The 23,376-nt window shown below is 42.9% G+C and overlaps 1 protein-coding gene across 3 annotated transcripts in view; it reads right to left on the reverse strand.

Moving 5' to 3' along the window:
* ST3GAL1 (ST3 beta-galactoside alpha-2,3-sialyltransferase 1) overlaps positions 1-23,376 on the reverse strand; it is a 76,101-nt gene that overhangs the window by 35,160 nt on the left and 17,565 nt on the right. The window contains exon 2 of one of the 3 annotated variants that reach the window (XM_030446063.1): positions 5,491-5,672. The exons of 1 other annotated variant lie outside the window; for it this stretch is intronic. The gene's annotated coding sequence lies outside the window, so the exon portion shown is untranslated. Of the gene's footprint in view, positions 1-5,490; positions 5,673-20,350; positions 20,451-23,376 lie in introns of all 3 variants that reach the window. One more of the 3 variants, XM_030446062.1, reaches the window with a different exon arrangement.

Raw genomic sequence — 23,376 nt, forward strand, 5'->3', positions numbered from 1 at the left:
GAAAAAAGCAACAGGATTTCTATGAAAAAAGAAATTTTGACTTTTTTGTCTGGACTTCTAAAGTGTTTTTAGAGAAACTGAGATTATCTTATATCAGAGTGGCACAGGAAAGGCTTCCTGTAATCCTGAATATGAAAATATTTCAAGAGCTGGAGGCAAAATGGATTTGCATACATCAGAGTTGCACATACAGCCACCCAACTGGGTATCCTGAAGTTCATTGGAAATGTTAACACTGAATTACGTGGATACTGATAATTGAATGCTGGAGAAAAACACACAGACAAGGAAAAATATATGGCACCTTTTCCACTTGTCTTACTTAAGACAGTTAAAACGTAAAAAGGGAGACTGCTAAGGTAGTCAGCAATCCTTGAATATTTAAGGGCTTTCTGATTCAAAGGAAAATTCAAAGTATCACTTATCCATACAGAAACAATTAGCAGAGGAAGATTTCATTTATTTAGTCTTACAATTTTCAATTCTAAATACTATCATACAAATTTTTTCTTTTTAAATCAGAAAATTTACCACAAGAAAGTGGTGACCAATTCAATATTGCTATGGTCTTGTCCTCTGCAATGCTGCCAGCAGCATCCCACCTAGGAAAAAAAGAATCAGAAGGCCAGATGCTGGAAACATCAGCCTGGATTTACTCTTTTATCTATGACAAGGAGTGGAAAAAAAGAAAATCTCTGTCCTTGGGCTCTGATAACCAAACCAGGACAAGGAAGTCTCCACTGCTTGCCTTTCCCCAGCTATAATTCCCAACATCTACCCAGTTGGTGGTGCATTAGAAAACCAAGAACTTGGTTTTCTCCTTTGTCAAGGAGAAACACCAGTCCTATACAGGCTGGTTTGCTGATGGTCAGAAACTCCAGCTGCAGCCCTGAGGTCACTCTCCTTAAGTGACCATGACTGGGTGAGCCCTGTGTCAGCACAAACCCCAGAGAAATCTGCATCTAAAGCTAAATTCTGTCTTTGAGATCAAGATCACGTTTCTCATTCAAAAACTGAAAACAGGATCCCAGATGCACTGCAATAGCCTTTCCCCATGTAAAACATTGCTCCACTTTCATTGGGACAGGGAACCTTTTAAATTTTGTGATAAGCTTTTGTGCATATTACTACTGCAATGAATGGGGGATCCTGTCCTTACTCCAATGAAACTTTTAAAACAGGGTTTACAAAAATGTGACTACTTGCTCTAGGAATAAAGCTCCTGGCAAGTTTTAATGGGTGCAATTTTAAAAACCAAAAATTCCCAATGACTGCAGGCAGCAGAACCCTGGGGCTTTGGGTATTCTTTTAAATGAGCCACCAATTTGTGTCAAAAAGTTTGCTTTGCAAGTTGGAGCTACAGATTTTTTATTTGTTTTGTCTTTATTAAGCCAATGGAAAAAAAAAATCCTATCACCTTTAGTTAAAGCCTCTCAAGGATTACTTGGGAACTGTATACCAAGAAGCTTAAAAATATGCTATTCTGCTTGGCCTGGTTTTAAAAAGGGTAAGTCAGGTTTTAAACCTCTTCTATTACATCTCTCTTGCCCAAGAAAAAAAAATTATGAAAATAATTACTGCATCCAAAGACAAGTCATTACAAATAGAGTTTAAATGTTCCCAGAGGAGAACTGGCCTATGACTTCTTACAGAGATGTAGCATCAGCTGATGAGCATCTTTGTTTTTAGGTTGCTCTACAGGGACTATGTAGAGACTATGTTGTCACTAAATTTTCACATCCTTAGGAAAAAATAGTGGATACCAGGGGACCCTGTGACTCAAAAAACTGCTGGATCACTCCTAGCCCTTTGTTTAAAAGATGAAGTTTCCAGAGAGCAGCATCACTGCTGCAGAGACATTTCCAAACTTGCAGTTGATGGAACTCTTGTTTTTGCATCCTCCTGTGCCTCTTACATCTGAAATTTGTTGACCCTGCTCTGATGAACGAGCACGGCAGATTCACTGCATCACTGAGCTGTGTGAGAAACAGTGAGGGAAGTGTGGGAGACAGAGGGTGACAGGGCTCACAGTGACAGCATATGGCACACGAAGGCAAAATGATCTTGCCTGAGCTTTACAAATATATGCAGTCATTTCTGTTCCTGGAGCCAGCAGAAAGGCAGCTGAGGAGAGGACTGCTTATGCCTCACAGCCATGTTGAGAGGTGCAGCTCCTGGCTGACACCCGAAACTGAGCCTGTTTGGCTTTGATTCTGGACATTTGCTCATAGACTTGTAGGAGGCTCTGCTGGGTGAGGTGCTGAGAGGTTTCCTCCCATGCAAAGGCAGCCCCAACCAGCTATGTGTAACTTTTAATAGAAGTTTGTCCAACTCCTCCTGTAAACACTTGGCGGAAGAAATGTTTGCAGAAGTTTGTTATCAGTACAAGACCATCCCCAGCTCAGACAATAGCAAAAAAAAGCCCTTCTCCAAACTCCCATTTTAGTCAACAGTCTTAAAGAAAGAAAACGCACAAAGCCCAACCTTCAGATGAAGCAGAATGCTGTGAAACTTTCAGCTCTGACTCAATGCCAGATTCTTACAGAAGACCACAAGGCATCATCACCCTGTAGCATATACCAGCCCCCACCTGCTGATGAAACTGCACCCCAGCTTGTACAGCCATGCAGAGGGGCAAGGGCCAGAGAATCACTGAACCATGTAGGTTGGGAAAGACCTTAAAACCATCAAGTTCAAACATAAACTTAACATTTCCAGCTCCACCACCATTAAACACCATCCCTAAGTGCCACATCTACACAAGCCTTTTAAATACCTCCAGGAATGTGACTCAAGCACCTCCATGGGCAGCCTGTTCCAGAGCATGACAACCCTTTTGGTGAAAAAATTTTGCATAATATAAAATTAAACCTCCCCTCAGGCAACATGAGGCTGTTTCTTCTTGCCCTATCACTTGTGAGCAGGGAGAAGAAACTAAGCCCCACCTCACAACAACCTCCTTTCAGGTAGTTGTAGAGAGCCCTAAGGTCTCCCCTCAGCCTCCTCTTCTCCAGACCAGACAACCCCAGGGGGAATGTCCCTCTGCTCCCAGATACAGGCATCCTGGGAAATAGCTTTAGGCTGTGATCCCATCCCTCCTTTCCAGAGCATGACACTAAACTGGGAATGATAGGAAAAGTTCTGGGATGTGGTGGCCAGGTGGAGAGCAGGCTGTCTAGAGGTAGCCCACAGGGACAGCAGGGACACAGCTTTACTGAGATGACTGATTTTGCTTCCATGCACACACAAAAATATATTTAAAGTGTGCTCCTTTGACCCCCACCTTTTTACCCCAAAGAATTGGATGAAAGAGGAGAAGGTACAAGGAAAGAGGATTTACCTGGATTAGCTGGGAGCAGGAAGGATCTGGGAGCAGGTTTACTGCCCTGCTGACAGGGCTTACATGAATGAACCCTTATAAGTGTCACACCACTGCCTGCAAGGAGGGTGAGGGGCACACAAGGATCCAGCCACAGTCCAAGTTTCTGCTGCTCTGAACCAAATCAACTTCCCGCTGTGAAAACTGCCCTCTTCTACAGTAAGGGCTGAAACAAATGAGAGGGACACTGTCCCTCCCCATGGCTTGTATTAGAATCATAGAATGGTTTGGGTTGGAACAGATCTTTTAAGGTCATCTAATACAACTGCCCTGCAGGGAGCAGGAACATCTTCAGCTAGATCAGGTTGCTCAGAGCCTTGTCCAACCTGACCTTGATTGTTTCCAAGGATGAAGCATCTACTCCCTCTCAGTACAACCTTTTCCAGTGTCTCTTTTTTTCATTATATCTATCCTGAATATACACTCTTTTAGTTTAAAACCATCAGCCCTTCTCCAATCTCTACAGAGTATAATGAGGACCCACTCCAACTCCTCCTCTGCAAAGCAGGTCTGGGGCTGCAAAGCATGATTCACATGGGGTGCAGCACCATGCACGGCTCAACTTGCTCAACACAGGTAGGATGAAAATGGGATTTGCTTTCAAAAACAGCTTTACAAAAACCATGGAAGTGAACTGCATGTTTGGTGGACAGACTCTACCATCCCAGCAGATGGAAGGAATGAAGAAGTTTTTATAGCCCCAGAAGTGCTACTGGGGAGGAATAAAGTCCCTTTGTTGCCCAGATGCCCATCAGCAATGTTCCCCTGCATGCAGGTGAGGTTCCCACAGGTGATACCAAGCCCAGACAATGCAGCTTTGTGACAGCACATGAGGCATGGACATGTTCTCACAGCTCCAAGCTGTCTGGCCCTGATGTGTAAAGCCCTTGGCTTGATGTGTTACACGTTACTTCAACTTGGCCAGATGACTAGAAATATCCAGCTAATTAAGAAATTAAAATAGAGCCGTCTCCCTGATGAGCAAGTGAAAAAAGAAAAATCCTAATAAGCCTAAAAACACCCCAGCCCCCTCCCCAAAGAGTAACACCACAACAAACCCTAAATGAAAAAAATCCCTGGCAATGCCAGACTTGTGGTGACAAAATCCAGGTGGCATTTGTGGTAGCATGATGACAAACAAGTAATGGCCAAAGCCCTCACAGATTTCATTTAGGGTACTCAAGACATTTGTGGGCTAATTTTCCAGGAATGTTTTTCTTTAAACTGAGAAATCCCCAATTTACTCCTGATTTCAGCAACATTCAGCTTTGATCCAGCTGCATCTCTCCCCATGCTCATACAAAGACATTGCACACATCCTAAAGGAGACAGTGCTTCTCTCCCAGTTTAAAAGCAGATTGGAAAGATGTAAAAAAAAAAAAAAAAAAAAAAAAAAAAAAAGGACTTGTCCTCTCTGTTTTCATTTCCCAACCCACTGAGGCTGGTTTGGTAAAGGAAGATTAACCTCGGGCCAAGCCCTTTGAGGAGAGGGGTGGTACTCAACAAACCCTTTATTTAATCACCTGAACAACAGTTTACCACAGGCTTTTTCTTTTCCATGATCCCTCCCTTCAGCATCCATCTTATTCTCACTCTTACTGAGGTTGATGCAGAAATCATAGAATCATTATGGTTGGAAAAGACGTCCAAGATCATCAAGTCCAACAACCAACCCAACACCACCACACCTACTAAAACGTGGTTTCAAACATCTCCAGGGATGGTGATTCCACCACTTCCCTGGGCAGCCTGTTCCACTGCTTGACCACTCTTTCCATAAAGAAGTTTTCCCTAATATCCAATCTAAACATCCCATGGTGCAACTTGAGGCCATTTCTTCTCGTCCTATTGCTTGTTACTTGAGAGAAGAGACCGACACCCATCTTACTGCACCCTCCTTTCAGGTAGTTGTAGAGAGCAATAAGGTCTCCCCTCAGCCTCCTCTTCTCCAGACTAGATGCAACATCCCTCCCTGGCTGTCTACTCTACTCCCAGCTCCTCTCATTCTCTCTCCCACTGCTGCTCAGCATTTCCAAGGTAAATAATTTCTGAGGTGCAAGAAGCCGGAGAAGTAACAGAAATGTTGCTTTGTCCTCTCTAGTCCCCTTCACCTCTCCAACTCAGCTTTTTCAGGGCTGTGTTTCAGCTTGGGTCCTCCATGTCCTTGTTAGGCAGTCATCCCTGGCAGGGGCAAAAATCACTTTAAGATGGAGTTGGCTGCTGTTCCCATTGCTTCTTGCCAGGTCTGATGCTGCCCTTAGCATATTTTCTGGCATAACAGGACTCAGTTGGACTGAAAAAGAAGCACAAGCCATGCAAGGGCTACTGATAAGGGCAATTTAGTTTGCAAATACATGACTAGATATCTTAGTACTAACAAGGTAATAAGAAATAGTATAAAAAGGTAGAGTTGGGATTGTTCAGCCTGGAGAAGTCAAGTCCCTCCTGGGACTGAGGAGGGACTTAAAGGGATATGTAGTGGCAGGACAAGTGGGACAGTTTCAAGCTGAAAGAGGGGAGACGTAAATTGTATATTAGGAAGAAATTGTTTGCTGTGAGGGTGGTGAGACACTGGCACAGGTTGCCAAAGGAATCTGTGTCTGCCCCTTCCCTGGAAGTGTTCAAGGCCAGGTTGGATGGGGCTTGGAGCAACCTGGTCTAGAGGAAGGTGTCCCTGTCCATGGCAGGGGGTTGGAACTAGATGACCTCTAAGGTCCCCTCTAAACAAAAACAAAGAAAACTTTAAGGCGTCTTTGGTTCAATTCATAGAATCATAGAATCCTTGGGGTTGGAAGGGACCTCGAAAGATCATCTAGTCCAACCCCCCCTGCCAGAGCAGGGCCACCTAGAGCACTTCGCATAGGAACGTGTCCAGGCGGGTTTTGAATGTCTCCAGTGAAGGAGACTCCACGACCCCCCTGGGCAGCCTGTTCCAGGGCTCTGTCACCCTTACAGTAAAAAAATTTTTTCGAATATTCAACTTGAACCTCCTATGCTCCAATTTACACCCATTACCCCTTGTCCTATCACTAACTAATTCACAGACTTGTGCATACGTTTGTGGTGACTCAAGCTGTGTTTCGTTCACATTCATTGTTTGGGGAGTGCCACATAGCATCAGCACTGCACAGTCACAGGAGTCACTCCTCCATCATTAATGATGGGATTTTGGGGATCCACTAGAAAGCCTGGGCTCTCTGTTCCCAGCTGTGTTGGGACATAAAGACTTATTGTTGGTTCCAAAGGCTCCCATTTTGCAGTGGCTACCTCAGCTCCTGCTGCAGAGCTTTCCACTCCCATTCTCTTTCACTGACACCACCAGAGCTGCTAATTTCAGTTACTGCTCCCATATGATGATCCCACCTATACAGATCCTAGAGTTAAGGGGTCACATGCTGCTTTTTATAACCTTACCACCAACTCAGTTTTTAAGAGCCTTTTCTTCCACTGTTCTGGACAACATTAGCTACTGCAACTTGATTGTGTTGCTATGGCAGTAATAAGAAAAAAAGTAATTTATTTGTCTTAAAAAAAAATAAAATCAATAATTGGTATTACTGTGTAAGGTCCCTGATGTTAATTATAAATAACTGTTAGACCTACTAAAATAAGGGAGTGAATTTACAGCAGCAGGCTGAATGCTGCTCCTGAAGCCCATGTGCCTGCCACAATACAGATATGAAACATAAAAAGCATTGGGGAGTGCTGTTTGGAAATTATTGCCTGGGAAAATGAATGTGTAAATAGCAATAAAACGCACAATTATTTCGCAGAAACCTAAAACATTCCTGAGCATTTAGAAGCTGATGGATGGCTTGCCTGCCTGCTCTAATTACCATAAAACATGGGAGACAAGGATGGAGGAATAGAAACAATGGCTCCTGTCAGGGTGATCAGCTGCAAGGAGGCAGGTGAGAGAAGCCAGACTCCAAGGAGGGTGATGCTGAGGCTTCAGCTGGGTTTGGCTTTGGGAATTTCACAGAATCATAGAATTGGCTGGGTTGGAAGGGACCTCAGAGATCATCAAGTTCAGCCCTTGATCCACTACCGCTGCAGTTACCAGACCATGGCACTGAGTGCCACATCAATCTCTTTTGAAATATCTCCAGGGATGGAGAATCCACTACTTCCTGGGGCAGCCCATTCCAATGTCTGATCATCCTCTCCATAAAGAAATTCTTTCTAATGTCCAACCTAAACCTCCCCCGGCACAACTTAAGACCATGCCCTCTTGTCTTGCTGAGAGTTGCCTGGCAAAAGAGACCAACGCCCCCCTGGCTACAACCTCCTCTCAGGGAGTTGTAGAGAGTGATGAGGTCTCCTCTGAGCCTCCTCTTCTCCAGGCTGAACACCCCCAGCTCCCTCAGCCTCTCCTTATAGGATCTGTGCTCAAGTCCCTTCACCAGCCTGGTTGCCCTCCTTTGGACCTGATCCAGGACCTCAATATCCTTCTTAAACTGAGGGGCCCAGAACTGGACACAGTACTCGAGGTGTGGCCTCACCAGAGCTGAGTACAGGGGCAGAACCACTTCCTTGGGTTAGCCTGGATTGCTGTGCTGCTTGGCAGGCAAGGGAGGCAGGGACTGCAGTTCCCAATGCCTTCACAGCCCCATCCCTGGTGCCTGTGAGGAGGATGGGGCAGCTGCTCGGGGGGGGGTGAGGGTTTGGTGCCTGCAGCAGGAGGAGGGGGTTAGGAGGGAGGCAGCTCTGGAATAGATTGGTTTCTGCAGAAGTAACAAGGTTTGCTGGCACAGAAGTCAACAGTCAGTTGTCAGGGCATCACACGTGACATGACGAAGGGCAGGGAAAGCCTAAAAAAGACTGGGAGGAAAAAAGGTAGAAGACCATTAGTGACATCTGTTAAAAGCAGGGAGAGAGAAAGAGAAAAAAAAAAAAAAAGAAAAAAGAAAAAAAGCCATCCAGTGACTCCTGCAAAGGAGCAGGCAGGATGTTCTGACAGCAGGAGCTGAGCCCTAGAACCAGCCATCAGTTATCTGCACCTCCACCTGCATCTAAGGGACACCAAGCTGTTGTCACCCACCCTAGTTGAAGGTACTTTTGGCTGCAACATAGGTACCTATTATCAACTTGAGATTTTTGTTTGTTTTCTAACTATGTATCTCCAGGTAGGCATACAAGCCCAAATTTTACACACTGCCTTTCCCTGGTGCAGGGAAGCCATGTACATCTACTCACATTTGATCAACCCTTTTAGGTCAGGGAGGTTACAGAGATGCAAATTTGGTGCTTAATGTGGTATTACCTGCAGGTTCCTTATGCAGGTAGTGGTGGTCCTGCACCACATTACAGGGAAATGTAAGTGCCCCAGGGGTGACAGAGCAGGTGAATGGGGATGGATCAGCTCTTGGTTGCTCTCTGTGAACCATGGGATGACTCCAGCCTAGTGCTGGGACACATGCCTCCATTTTACACTTTCATTTGTGCTCATAATTTCAAAGTTAAATTCCTCCACTAAGCAACCATGGCACAGGGGCTCACTCACCCCACTGGCCTCACCTTCCCACTTACTGGACTCCTGATTTAGACATCACAATGAAGTGACCAAAGAGAGGCAGTGTGAGTAACCAGGAGTGCAGGAGGAAGGATAGATCAGCTGACAGCAAACAGATATTTTCACTTGTGGACTTGCCAGTGTATTTTGAGCCAGCTCCAAGTTCACATAAAGCCCACTGAGTCTTCAAAATTATTTCCTCCAGTTTTATACCAAGTCCCTTTTTAAAAAATTCAGGATGATTCATAGATTGCTTCTGCTTACAACAGCAAACAGTATGTGTAGGACACCTCCTATATGCAGTCAAAGCAGGACAAAACAACCAAAACAAATCAGAATGAAGATGGGTGCTTTCCAACTCCATTCATTTCAATGAGAACTCCAGAAGCAGGTCGTGCAAGAAGGAACTTGATCTAGCTAGAACCAGGGTCCTGTGAAGGGCTCCTGATGTGGCTTCTCAGACCAGGTTCAAAGCCAAAAGCCAACAGAAAGGCTTCTAGCAACACGTGCTACCATCGTTCATCAATTATCAAGCTGCAGTGTAGAGTCAAAAGTAGAATGATAAGTACTGAGTTCTACCCCTCCTCACACATTTTCCTTCATGAGCCAATTAAAAAAAAAAAAAAAAAAAAAAAGTCAGCAATCATCAGTACGACTGCCTATGTGGATTTGAAAGCAGATAATAAATAGTACATCCGTCTTTCAGTTATTAACATAACTCAGCTTATTGCATAAGATCTGCTTATTTTTGGAAAACAGCCCTTCTACCTGTCCCAGCAGCACACTACTGCGTTAGCAAGATGCAGGAGCTTTTTAGTGAGTAAGGGAGTTCTTCAGATCAAACTCACTTGACAAAAATTTGTCGCAAAAATAACCGACTACACAATTTTATTTTTTTTTCTATTTAGGAAATCCTCCTGACTTAAAAGCCCCCTTATTGTAGTCCCCTTGACCAGCTTTGCCATAGCTTCCATTTTATTTGGCTGGGAGATGATTGCAGCTTATTCATCTCACAAATTATTACAAAGAATATTTTGGTAGAGAGGACTTCTCTGCCAGATCATGCACTCAGAATGATGAGATGACCAATATCTCACCTTTCTTTGCTCAGGACAAAACCTGTAGCTCTAACTCTGTGATTAGCCTCTCAAAAAATGACCCTTGATAGCTACCATGCTGCACTCTGTGCCAGTTATGCTTCCTGGAGCAGGAGGCTTGATCCTAGACCATGCAGAGAACACTTCCCCCAGAATCTCCAGACTGGGCTTGGTCACACACAGAAGCTTCAGCCCCAGGACATTTCATGCCTACATCACCAACAGATCTGCAACAGCTAAATACTTCCTGCAGCATTTTGATGGGTTCTCTCTGCTGTTCTGTTCTGTCTTTCAATAACTGGATAGACTGGTGATATTGTCTGAGCAGCCAGTCCCACTGTGCTTCCCATCCTGTGCCTATGTTCCTTAGTTCAGGTCTCATAAAAAGCCCAATAGCTGGTCTTGGGATGATAAATAAGCATTTCAGAATTTACTCTTGCTTCCAGGCAGTGCTATTTATCACATCCAATATATATTTTATAGCACTCCCCTTTGACTTAAATTTATCATTGCACAAAGCATGGTGTATGTGTGACTGTATGGGGGCACTGGGGGTGAAGGAACATCATCTGTCTCTGATTATGGACATTTATAAGATTTTAAAGTCTAGGGTGTTGTGCTGCACCTGTATCTCTGAGAAGAGTTGTTTTTTTTTTAGGAAGATGACAAAGCTCCAGCTCAGTGCCTTGGGAGGCCTTAGCCCTCTTGTGCTCAATAAAGCTGGCAGAAAGAAAAAGGAATACACTAGCACAACAAATAAGGCACTAGTTGGCACTTCAAGTGGCTCTTAATGTCCCTCCACAAAAGTGCATTGTGCTGTCATCACCACAAGCCAGGCACCAGATGCTTTTACTTTTAATTGCACCGAAGAGATCCCCAGTCTCATTGGTCTCGTACCTAAAGACAAAATTGCTCCCAGCCCTTCCCCAGGCAAGTGCTGCTCTGAGATGTCCTTTTCCTGTGCCCTGAAAGATGTTTCCAGTTCATAAACTCATGGCATGCATTCAAATGTCTCCCAGAAGCTCTTTCAGCCACAAATATTGTTTCGCTCTTCAAATGCTGCACTGGCAACAAAATCAAAGCTTCACCACTGCTTGTCCACTCCAGTTTGGAAACACATTTTTTGGCGAAGATTTCTTCCATCAACCTAATTCCCATTGGCCATCAACTGCAACAATCTGCTTAGATGAAGGCACTAGTCTGAAAGCTTTGTCTACAGAAAAGTAACCCCTTGATTCTGGTGCTCTAGTGAGCTTTTCTTTAGAGGTGAATTTCTCCACGTGAATCCCTTATGAATCCTTTATAAAGACCTGTTCTTGCTCTTGGCTTGCAATTGAGCTGTCTAGAAGTCAGCATTTAAATGCAAGAAAGCAAAACAATAGTATTGACTGTCCTTTGTCCAGGTTTGTTTAATTCTGTGAAGCAAACACTTTGTGTGAAATGCACTCCTGGTAATAAAATCAGATTGCACATTTGCTTATAGAGGGTCACGAGGGAGAGCAAATGTGCCTGTACTCAGCAATAAATGTTTGACTCTGTGTTGCACAGCAATTATTCAAAATGAGAGGGACTATTGGATCCAACACTGCTGCCCTTTAGGACTCAGCCTGTCAAGTCACATTGTTCTGTGTTTTTTATCCAAGTGGATTTCATCTCCACACTCTTATTCCTGGATGATGTTCAAGTCTTCAAGTCCAAGTTGCACAGAGCTTGAAAAACAACATTTGACTACCAGACTGCCCTTCCTTTGTTGAAAGGAGCATGGCCTTATTACTTTTATTATTTATCAATATATTATAGCATATTAAAGGAGTAAAATTTAAAAACATGGGTGGTTTATTCTGAGAACACAGAAAGACACATAAAATTGCTTCTTTTCTAACTTTAAGGATGCTGTAGCTTTAGTCATCAAGGGGAACTTCTGTCACTACAGTGTATTTCTTTTCTCTGGTTTTTTCCTACATACTATTAGGAATTAATTAATTAGAAATCTGGTGGGTTTCTGTCTTCTGAAATTAAACAGGGAGTCATTAATATATTTAACACATACAGGTCTCAATAGATATTTTCTTGACATTTATTACCTATCTAGCCTTGCACCTGATAGACTTTTATATATTGCTCAGCAAAGAGAAATTTAACAAAAATTCCACAGATCTTAAGTGCATGTAGAGATGTGTGCCACTTCCCCTTAAAGTAAGATTTAATCAAGGCAGTGCCACCTCAACCCTGACCAGATGATCATCAGTCAACACAGCTCTGAGTAATATCTTGGAAAGTCTGAGCTTACAGACAATTACAGACCACTTAATCACAAAATTTAATCAAGATAATAATTAGGAGCTGCATCCTGTTTAATGCACAAGGATGTGAGTCTTCCAGCTCCTGCTGCCAGATCGGAACTGAACACAGGAGGGAAAGAATCAGGGAAATCAAGAGACTACATCCTTGACAACAGAAGAAAAACTAAATTCAAACAGTTTCCCAAATCCTTAAGAACAGTTCCAGTGCTTTGTACCAGTTGAAAACCCAACCCTACAGGATTCTCTCAGAGATCTATATCTTCAGAAGAACAACTTATTTTTTATTTGGCCAGACTTGAGCGATACAGCTCAGAGTCCTGGTACAAAAGGTGCTCTACTGCCGTTAAGTAAGCACTTTTTGCTCAGATAAACCTTGCCCTGCAAAATGGACAAGGGTAGAAATGAAATCTCCATTACGTAACCTTTTCAAGGTCAAAATAAAGAGTATAAATCTGTCAGTCATCTTAGCCACTGCACTGCTTCTGTTGGGTCAGCTTTGTAGGTCTAAGCAAAGAGTTACAATACTCTGTAGATAATAATTTTTTTAAGTACTTTGTATTTACTGTAAGATAAGCAAAGTCACTTTCTGGGGCAGATATGAGCAGAATTTTTCCATATATTTCTCAAACTTCAAAGTGCCACATGAGTCTCCTTGTTAGAGCCAAGTGATATCCACCCATTACTGATCTGGATAAATTGTGGCAGTAGCAATGCATCTGTAAACATTAGAAAGCCCAGAAATACAAAGGCTGGGAAGAAAGATTAGCAGGAATGGACTCCATGACCCAGTAGGTCGCTTCCATTTCTACATTCTACAAATCCTCTGACTTAATTTTTTTTCTTTAGACCAATGCTATGTTGAGAGGGTCACAAGAAACTGGAGTGTTACAAGTGACTATATATGCTCTGTGCAGAGAATGCATCCAGGACAGGGTGATAAACACTGCCTTGTCTTCAGGGCAGGTGCTAAACACTGCCTTGTCTTCAGGAGAAGTATTGCCATGTTTTAAATGGCTTTTGGACAGCTTTATTTATATTAAAGATTATGTTAGTCACAGTGGTTGGAAGTCAGGTGCCAAATCACTTGAAACAACATCCCAGTGTTAGCTACATGCTGTCTTTTCTTCTTTCTATGCTTGGTTTGCTGTGAAAGGAAGAGAGGCAGAAAAAGCCACAAGTGCAGCCCTTCATCTGACCAGTCTCCACCTCTCCCACTGGGATGCTGGAACCAGTTTGCAGCAGCTGGGGATACTGGATAGTATTTTTAACATAGATAGCTCCTCATAGGAAACAGCAGAAAACTAACTCTGCAGACTGACAGGGAAGTAAAATCCTTTCTTTACACATCAGACTTGAAAAAGAAAATAAAACAAGAAACAGTAGTGCTGAATGATGGTAAAATTTTAATCTTCAGAGCTGCTGTTAGCTGCGATGAATCCCTATTGTAAATTCAGTGTCTTGAGCTACAAATACTTTTCAAGAGTGTTATTATCAGCCACTGTGAGCCTGCAAACAAGAATTCCCACTATATTTTAATGGCTGCTGGCCATACGCATCAAAAGGGATCTCTATTAGACATACAGTTATCGTTGTTCAAATTTTAATGAATATATGGCATTCCTATTCATTATTTAAGTGACATTCAATGCAGTTTCAGTCAAAGCTGCCTCTTCATAAATGCTATTAGCTACAAATGTGCCTTTAATAAAATATTATGCTGTGCAAAAATAAGGCGTTGTACTGATAATCAAAGGAAAATGAATGGAAGGAAATAAAATCTGCAGCAATAGAGTCTGCACTCCTTATTCACTCAAAAACCTCCTTGATTTTAATGAGTGATTTAGCAGAGCCCAGCACAAGGACATGGGGCCAGGATCACTGGGCATGCACAAAGACACAAGAAACACCTTCTCCCAACAACTACTGTAGGCTGCTACCCAAGTACTTGAGTCAGAACATGTCTGTCTGTGGTCATTTTGGCCACAACGCAATAATACTGTCTGGAAATCCAATATATATGGCCCTCTGGACAGCTTTTTATTCATTATCCAACAGTTTGGATCCAACATTATCCAACAGATCCAACATTATCCAACTGCACACTTTGGAAAACACTGAGTAAATAAGTGTTTGGATGGTTGAATGTGGTTCTGTACAGTTAAGGCTCTGCTTTTCTCATGGGTGCTTGTATTTTGTGATAAACTTGTGTGCTGAAGTATCTCAAACTATGCACTCAGAACTGAAACATCTTAAATCTAATCAGGTTAGGAATGCTGGTCCCAGCCTGCTTTCCAAGCCAGGAAGGAGTTATTTATTGTCTCTAAATTAATCCCAGCTCAGCAAGACACTTAGGCTCACATCTAACTTTATAAAGACAGAGTGGGTTTCCCACTCACTTAAATAATGCAGATGTAAATGATCTGCTGAATCAGGTCTATAAAAATTCAACAGTGACAAATGCTGTGATATCCCAGAACAATCTCTGCTACGCACCGAGGTTGGAGAGCACTGCTGGGATGTGGAGAGTGGTGTTACTGCAGGTACTGGGGGATTGCTTCCATGTCCCTGCATCCGGCTCTATTCCCTAGGCCAAGAGCCACACACAGAACGTTCCTCTCTCTGTCTGGGATTAAAATGTGTCTCTATATAGAAGGCATCTATTATGCAAACGTATCTTGGGTTTCCCTGCCATGCTCTTCTAACCACGCATTTAAGATGAAAATGTTAGCGCCTAAACTGGGTGTCTGAAACAGAAGCAGAGCTGATGTATTCACCAAAGCAGAAGGCTTCTCTTCTGCAGCAGTTTTGTATTAAATTGGTTTTATTTCAACCAGGATAAAAAAGCAAACTGACACTTCACTGGAGCTGGTAATTTGCCCCTACTTACTGTATATATGCAGCAAAGATGCAAAATGTATCTGTTAAGCCTGGTCAGCTCTGATAGACTTTGCTTCAGGAAACATCAGAGAGACAACAAGAAGAGACTAAAAGGATGCCTGATTGCAAAATTCCACATTTAACCCCTTCTGACTAGCAGCCTTCTTCCTACAATGGCACCTAAAATCTGCAGGGACTTTGTCTTAAGAGAAAAAACTATTATTATGATTGATGACAATGCAGAATAGTAGCAATAGTAGTAGCAAGGTTCAAAGAAGAATAGTAGTAGTAGTAGTAGTAGTAATGTTCCCAGAGGTACCTGGGGTAATGTCCCAGTATGTTGCATCTTGGCAGGAGTATTTGCCATTTTTCTCACGGCTGTGCACAACAGGCACCCAAATATTGGACATTCCTCTGCCAGTACTATTCTGGGGTCCACACATTATAAATCTTGTGCCCAACACACATGGACAAGATGGGCTTTTGAAGAAAAGTCATCTCACAAGCATGATTTCTTTTGAGAAGGAGACAGAGATGTCCTCACTCCCCACTCTGCTGAGGATCTCACCTGCAAGATTAATAATCCATGCTCTGAAAGAAAACAGTGAGTAATGCTTATTGAGTCATTTATTTGGGGGGAGGAAGAGCTTGGGTGGCATTTTTAGTTGAAGGCTCAAGGTGAAGGATCTGGAGCACCTTACAGCCTTGACAAAGGCTTCAAAAAGACATGACTGCACGCACATAGAGGTCCTGTGGCAGATCTGGCCCTGGCTGATGTGCAGTACATAAATGATGCAGTGGCTGAAGGAAAAAACAAAACAACCCCTGTCAAAGATTAAAGTGGAAGGTTTTAAGGTTGCTTAAAGAATCACAGAGAAAGATATCAGAAAAAGGTGATTTTAATATGGATTTTTCAAAGCACAACAACAGAATTCAATGGCAAGGTTCACTCTGTTATTTTATATGTGGAGGGAATATGTAGGGGTTGGAACTGGATTGGAATGACTTACACAGGGATCAGGGGAAATGGTTTGTACAGGGAGAGGGGAGAGTAAGGAACAGGTTGGGGTGATCTTCACAGGAATCAGGGAAAAGAACAAGGAAACTCCACCCTTCTCAAAGAGGAGCCTAGGTGTGGCTGAATTCACTCCTAGTCCCAGACTTGGTCAACAGTTTATAGCAAAGGGTTTAAGCATAGGGATTTCAGTGTAGTACTTTAGCACATAATTATGGGTCTGGAATGATTTGAAATAGCCCTAAATTAAAGGTTGATCGACACTATTAAAACAAATCTCAAAATCAGACAGTATGATTATTTTCTAGCAGCTTAATTACCTTATTCTAATCAACACAGAGGTTCAATAAAAGGTCTAACAAAGTTTCTGAACAAAACTGTGTGTGTATGCATGCACAAACATACACACAGATACAGAAGTTAACCCATAGATGGTAAATTTTAGAACCTAATTTCACAAAAGAAGTTGAAATATACCCCCATTTAATTCATTGAATAAAATCATAATGACTTCAACATAATTTGCTTTGTCCCCTGTCTTTAAGAACTGGCTGGTTACTGTGTTCAATCAAACAAACCAACTTCCTTCATGAGCTACATGAGATACAGGCTCACTTGATGCATACCCAGAGAGATCTAAGGACCTCTTGTCTTAGGACCAATATTCATAGGGTCTTAACTGATTGACTTAGGTCAGTATTTTCCATGGTGACAATGATTTAAATTAGGTCTTCTCTGGCAACTTTTGGTGGGCCCAGGATCCAAGCAGGAGGGATCCCACGTGTGTTTTGCAAGCAACAGAGCTCCAGGTGCAGTTAGGGAGTGTCCAATCACCCCTAAATCACTGTGCCTGCACTAGGACTAGAATGTATCCAACCTTTTAAACTCTCTGCTCCAGCAAGCAAGGCCAGAAAGTACAGGACCGTCTCGGCTCACTGCATCTGCAGTAAAAAGAATAATTTTGGGCCCACCTCCTCTGTAACTAAAGAAAGAGCAGTGGGCGTTGGTGTCCACTTTGCAATGTGGCTCAGTGACAGGGGGGCATCTGCACAACTACAACCCCCTAAAATTAGGCTACTATTAAATTGGCTGGAGGAGATGGATCATGAGAATCAAGAAAGATGGGGCCATGATGGACAGATGCTCCAGGGCAGAGTGCAGTTTTATCAGAGCAAATCTAGATTATTTCAGCCATTTTTGGTGCATACTCATCTCAGAAAACATACCAGTTTCTCCATGCATCGATAATGATTTTTTTTCCTATATTCAGGTTAGCCCTTCACAGATACCCATCATTTGATCCTAAAGACTTGACTTCCTACAGAAATTCCAGAAGGAGGTGATTATCCTCCAGCCTGGGTAGGATCTGTCACTTGTCATTTTAAAAAGTTATTGCAAGCAGGCATCTCACCCAGGCTGCAATAAACAGCATCTTAATCTTGAAACACTTTTTGTTTTGCAGGATTATTTCAATGGAGGCAGAGGTAAGAAGATTCATCTCCACTGTTGCTCTTTGGATAAAGTTAAAATGCTCTCCAAATCATACATTTATAAGCAAGATCATTTCTCAGTGCCTTTGCTCGATTAAAAAATTAAAATTAAAGCATTATTAGGGAGTAAGGGTCAGGCATATATCCAGCCAACTAGCTGGCAATACCTCCACCTGGAACAAAGAGATCCCAAAATGACCTTTTTTAATGAGAAAGATGGCAAAAAGCCAAGCAGAAGTTGCATAGGATACCTCATTAAAGAAACTGATAAGCCTAAGTCAGGTCAATCTGTTTAAGTAACTCGATGGCTTCAGCCAGATAGGAATAGATCTGTTTAATTTGCCTTCAGACAAGCAGCAGCACAGTGGGAATGGAGGACGAGACCTTGTAGGGAGCCATAAGCTTTCCATAAAAGTTGGTAATCATGTGGGAAGTAAATCTGTGGTTTACTCACTTGGAAGAGAGACACCTCACACAAAGTGAACTGAAACAGCTGCCGGCAGCAAGAGCAGCTGCACCAGAGGAGCAGATCTGCATTTGGCAGCCTGTCCTAATGCTGTGGGATCTTCCCTGCACAGGCACAGCCCATATGGGGAATGCAGGGCCCACCAAAAGAGCCGAGCTGGCAAATTAAATTTCAGGAGTAAGCCAAAACCCGATTTCTTTTTTACACCTTAGCAGCACTAGGAGAGCTTCAGCAGGAGTAAGGCAGCTGATTTCCCACAGGAACAAAAAGCTCAGAACGTGGTTTTTGTTTTGAAAGTCAAGCCCAGGGGCCCCAAGTGGGGAAAATAAATTCTTGCAGTTTGAAAAGAGTGCTCTGGGAACTGAACATCACTGCTTGGCCTCCGTCAGGATGTCTGCTCTGCTTACGGCCGCCCGTGCTGACAGCAGGGTTATCACTTGCTTGAGGATTTCCCTAACCCTGAGCCCAGCACAGTCCCCAGTGTGCTTTACAGCCAGGCTGGAAACTGCCAGCAGCCACACAACATCTTGCAAATGATTGCTGCTTACAGAGCACCACATCAGCAATGATTAGAAAACCTCTGCTAAGCTGAGAGACCTCGTTTGCAGGTATCCCAGTGACTCCGCTGATAGGACTTCAGGGCTTATTTCATCGTTGAGGAGAAAAAGAATGCCTAAGTAATTGCATGGCATGGTAATAGGTAAATAAGGAGTTTGCTTCAAAAAAATTAATATAAAGCCAACGCTGGTTATATTGGGCAGATCTCAGCAGTATCCCAATAGGAGGTTTTGTCATGCTTGGACTTAATCTACCTTTTAGAGAAGATGTATAAGGAATTATCATAATGATTAAGAGCCAGACACAGTGTAAATGGAGTCCCTGTCACCCAGGTTTCAAGCAGACATTAAGCTTTCTAATGTATGAGCATACACAGTAACAAATAAGTATGTCTCTCACAGGCTTTTGTTCCTTGCAAGCGAATTTTGAGAGGTTTGGTGAATGTCAGCAGCCCCAACCATTTATTATCTTTTGTCAGGCCTCAGGAATCAGGAAGTTTTGAATTCTTTGAACAGACCTTCTGGTCTCAGCATTGGCAATCACACCTCAAAGCTTCTACTGCTGATAGGAAAGTTAAAAAACAACTTAACATATGAAGGAAAAGATTCCCATATTCCTGCCCAGCCCAGAAAGAGGGCATTTTGTTGAAACACCATTAAGATAACCATGACAACATTATTAATATTATCAACAGAGCACTAACCTACAAGACTAAAACCTAGAGCTCCAGTGTCAAAGTCAAGCCAGTTTCTCTGGAACCAAGTAAAATATTTTGACTCTGGGAAAAGGTGTCACATTGCAATTGAAAGCTCCTCTGATTTTTCTAAAGAGGCCGTGTTAGGCACATACTTCAGCAGCAATGTGGGAATCACAGAGGTCCTGGCCTCTCCTTGCTGTACCAACATCACCTGCCCTACTCCTAGTATCCAATCATAAAACTACAGAATGGTTTTGAGTTGGAAGGGACCTTAAAAATCATCTAGTTCCATCACCCCTAACATGGGTATGGACACTTCCCACTAGAGTAGGTTGCTCCAAACCCCATCCAGCCTGGTCTTGAACACATAACAAGGCATAACCAGACCCTCCCATATGCACCACACACACAGAAATGTTGTCCCTTTTGGGACAAAAAGAAGGAAACCCAGGAGCTCCACTGGCTGGAGCAACGAGGAGATTTTAGCCAGGATTTTGGCTAGATGATTACTAGAGAACATTAAACTGTTCTCCTCTGGCTGGATTTATTGTTGACTCAACAAAAGAAAGCAGAGAGCGTGGAGCACCTGCCAAGCCTGTGCAGAGAAGTTGTGCCAGACACAAAAAAAAAATCCCAAACAAACAAAAAAAACCCATCAAACCCAAAACCAGTGTAAAGACAGAAGAAAGCCACAGACATTTGTTTTCTCTTACACCTGCAAAACCAAAGCTAACTTCCCTTTTCTCCCAGTGGAAAACATACAACTGCAGAACCCTGGGACAAAGCCACCCCACACAATGTGAATACTTGAAGCAGATGCTTAAAAATCCCATCTCAATCCCAAAAGTCACTTCCTGAAGCTGAGAATATTTTGATTCACCTTCTCCTAGGAAATTGCAGTTCCTCTTCTGGGTGATAGGAACCATATATAGCAATGAGAAGAGGTAAAAGCAAACCTGGTACATGCCCACTTCCCCAGGGCAGCCAGCTCCAAGCAGGTGGGCAGAAGGGGAATCACTTGCGTCTCAAGAGCGGTGAGAGATGAGTGATCTGGGTCTGCAGAGAGCTTGGGGTTAGTCAAATGACTTTTTCAGGGCTTTGTGCCAAAGCAGAGCAGAATGAAACAGAGATAATCCGCTGAAAGAATGCCGTATGCAGCAAGGGAACAGCCAGATGCTTCCTGTGCATGAGATTTCTGGGTAGCATGGGATGTGTATTGGGACACGGGTTCAGCATGGGCAGCAGCAGCAGGTCAAGGGGGAAAATAGGTGGAAAACAATTAATTGGAATATGTCAGTGCAAAAGCAGAACTACCAGACAAGTGCTTTGTGCTGGGAAGGGGTCACAACCTGAGGTCTGGTATTAAGAAGCATCAGCCAGAGCAGCAGAGCCATCTCACAGCAAGGCTGCAAATAGGTGGAGAGTTGTGCAAGGAAGGGACTGTGTGAAAATAGGTTCTCAGGAAAGGTTCAGAAGACATAGGGAAGACATCACTGTAAAGCAGACTTAGCACTGCAATGCCACTGAATTTGATTTAAAAGCTATCAACATTTAAAATTAAAAAAAAAACAAACCCCAAAACAAAACAAAAAAGCCAGCCTACTAAATTGTAATAAAATAGCACATGATAGAAATTTGTTTCTTTCTTGTTTTTCTGGATGGATCTGTTGTTTTTCTGGATGGGAGACAGAAATGCCCACAATATAGTTACCTTTTAAAAAAACATTGTTCCTTAAATGTTAAAATTCATTAATTAAGAAGACAGTGCCTTCAGCACTATTCGGGCTTCCTACCATCACTTTCCAGTTACATTGTGTGCTCTTTAGCAACACCTTTCCTTGCCTCCAAGTGTTTCAATGTCTCAGAGGATTTTAGATCACATCATATCTACAGCTGTGACCAAAAGGAGACAGAAATAGCACTGCCCTGCTTTCAAAAGGCAAGTGATCTAACAGTGGTTCCCTCCACTCTCCATCACTGCATATCAAGTGAAGTATGAGAGTTATATCTCTGAGCAGATACAGGAGTAATTGCAGTCCATACAGCACCTTAGGTTACAGACTTGTCTGAGCAGTAGTAATTCCTCAGCCCACCAAGGTTTTTTGCTTGAAAAGCTGACATCTTTGCAGCTACTTTGGGCCTGGCAGCTCTACTAACTGCAATCCCATGGGACACTACAGTGCACCTGGACTGATCCATTCTTGTACTCATGCACTCTTCACTGCTTAAGGGTCACCATGACTGGATTTCATTTCTGCATTAATGGTCAGGCAGCCAGCAGCACATTGCTTTGATGTGCTCTCCAATGATGTTCCACCAAGCAGGGTCACTAAACCTTGCTGAGGGACACTCTCATCACACTGCCAACCACACACTGTCACTTGGAACTCTGTCCACTATATAGCAAGAGATATTAAATGTAGAATGGTTTGGTTGGAAAGGACCTTAAAGATCATCCTTTTCCAACCCCCCTGCCATGGGCAGGGACACCTCCCACTAAACCAGGTTGCTCAAAGCCCATTCCAACCTAGCCTTGAGCACCTCAAGGGATGGGGCATCCACAATTTCTGGGCAACCTGTACAAGTGTCTCACCACCCTCACAGTAAATCACAGAATCATAGAATTTTCAGGGTTGGAAGGGACCTTAAAGATCATCTCATTCCAACTCCTCTGACATGGGCAGGGACACCTCCCACTAGATCAGGCTGCTCACAGCCCAGTGCAGCCTGGGCTTAAAAGCTTCCAGGGATGGGGATTCCACCAACTCTGGGCAAATTGTTAAAAAATAAAAGCCACATTCATTCTTCTATTTGAGTATATTAAGAGCTACAAGGCTGTAGCTTACAAACCCATAACCATTCAACTAAGACTCTTAGATATTGAGAGCTCGGGTACTACAAAAGACCTACCAGTCCAGCAAAAGGAAGCACACTTTTCTTTTCTAAATAGGTATATTTAGGATCAAGTAAGCATTAAACTCTCCTATCCTCATCCACAACAGTGGAGTCACAAGGATTATTACTGTGGCACATTTTAACATCTCATTGGTCATGTTGGTACAACAAGGATTATAGCAAACCCTTAGTGAGAAAAAAAAGAGTCCAGAGTGTTATTTGTGCTACTGGAGTCTCCTTCTACTGCAACTTCAAAGGTTCATCATATGTCTTCATTACTTTAAATTCTGGCATCAGTGACTTCCCCATGGAACAGGCCATCTACATTTCAGCTCAATAGTAGATGTCTAAGGATTGCCAATACTTCAGTACACCATGTGTACCCATCCAGCTCTGTCACAAAAAAATTTTAGTGTGATAACACATTTGAAAAAGGGATAGAAAAGAAATGTTAATTAAAACCAGGCACGCTCTGAATGAGGTGTAAAGTAGCAGTTACAGTATGGAGCTGGTAAACCACAACAAAGTGGAGTTCCCAGCTCTTCTACAGCAGAGATAGAAATTAAATCCTGCCTGCAGTCTAGTGCCCTATCCAAACCATATCCCCTTTTGCTCACTTTATAAGTAGAGTCTCTACTTAATCCCTAACAAACTGGACCCCTGCAAAGGCTGTAATCAGATCATATCACAGACTTTTGTTGGAACAAAGACAGAGTCAATGTTATCTTGTTTCCCTGAAATTGTAGGTCATCGGTGCTCAGATGTGATTATACAGTAGTTAAGAATAAGCTCAGATCAATACTGTCACTGAAACCTATCTTTTCCAAGCAGTGGTTGTAGGAGCACTACAGGCAGAAGCCAAGTGTTACCAGATGTTGTTGGGTAGCACAGCTGGGAGGCTTGTGATTCAGGTTTGCATCAGCAGAATGTGTTACATTATTTGGCTATTTCATAAATAACAAACTTCAGTCAGCCAGAAGAGTTTTTGCTTGATCAAGGATAGGTCAACATATAACTGTGTATCCATATATCTCCTCACCTGCTCCAAAAGGTACCTTGGTACTGTGCTCAGCTTGCTCATACACTC

The sequence above is a fragment of the Calypte anna genome, chromosome 2 (assembly GCF_003957555.1).
Source record: "Calypte anna isolate BGI_N300 chromosome 2, bCalAnn1_v1.p, whole genome shotgun sequence".
In the NCBI taxonomy this organism is placed as follows: Eukaryota; Metazoa; Chordata; class Aves; order Apodiformes; family Trochilidae; genus Calypte; species Calypte anna.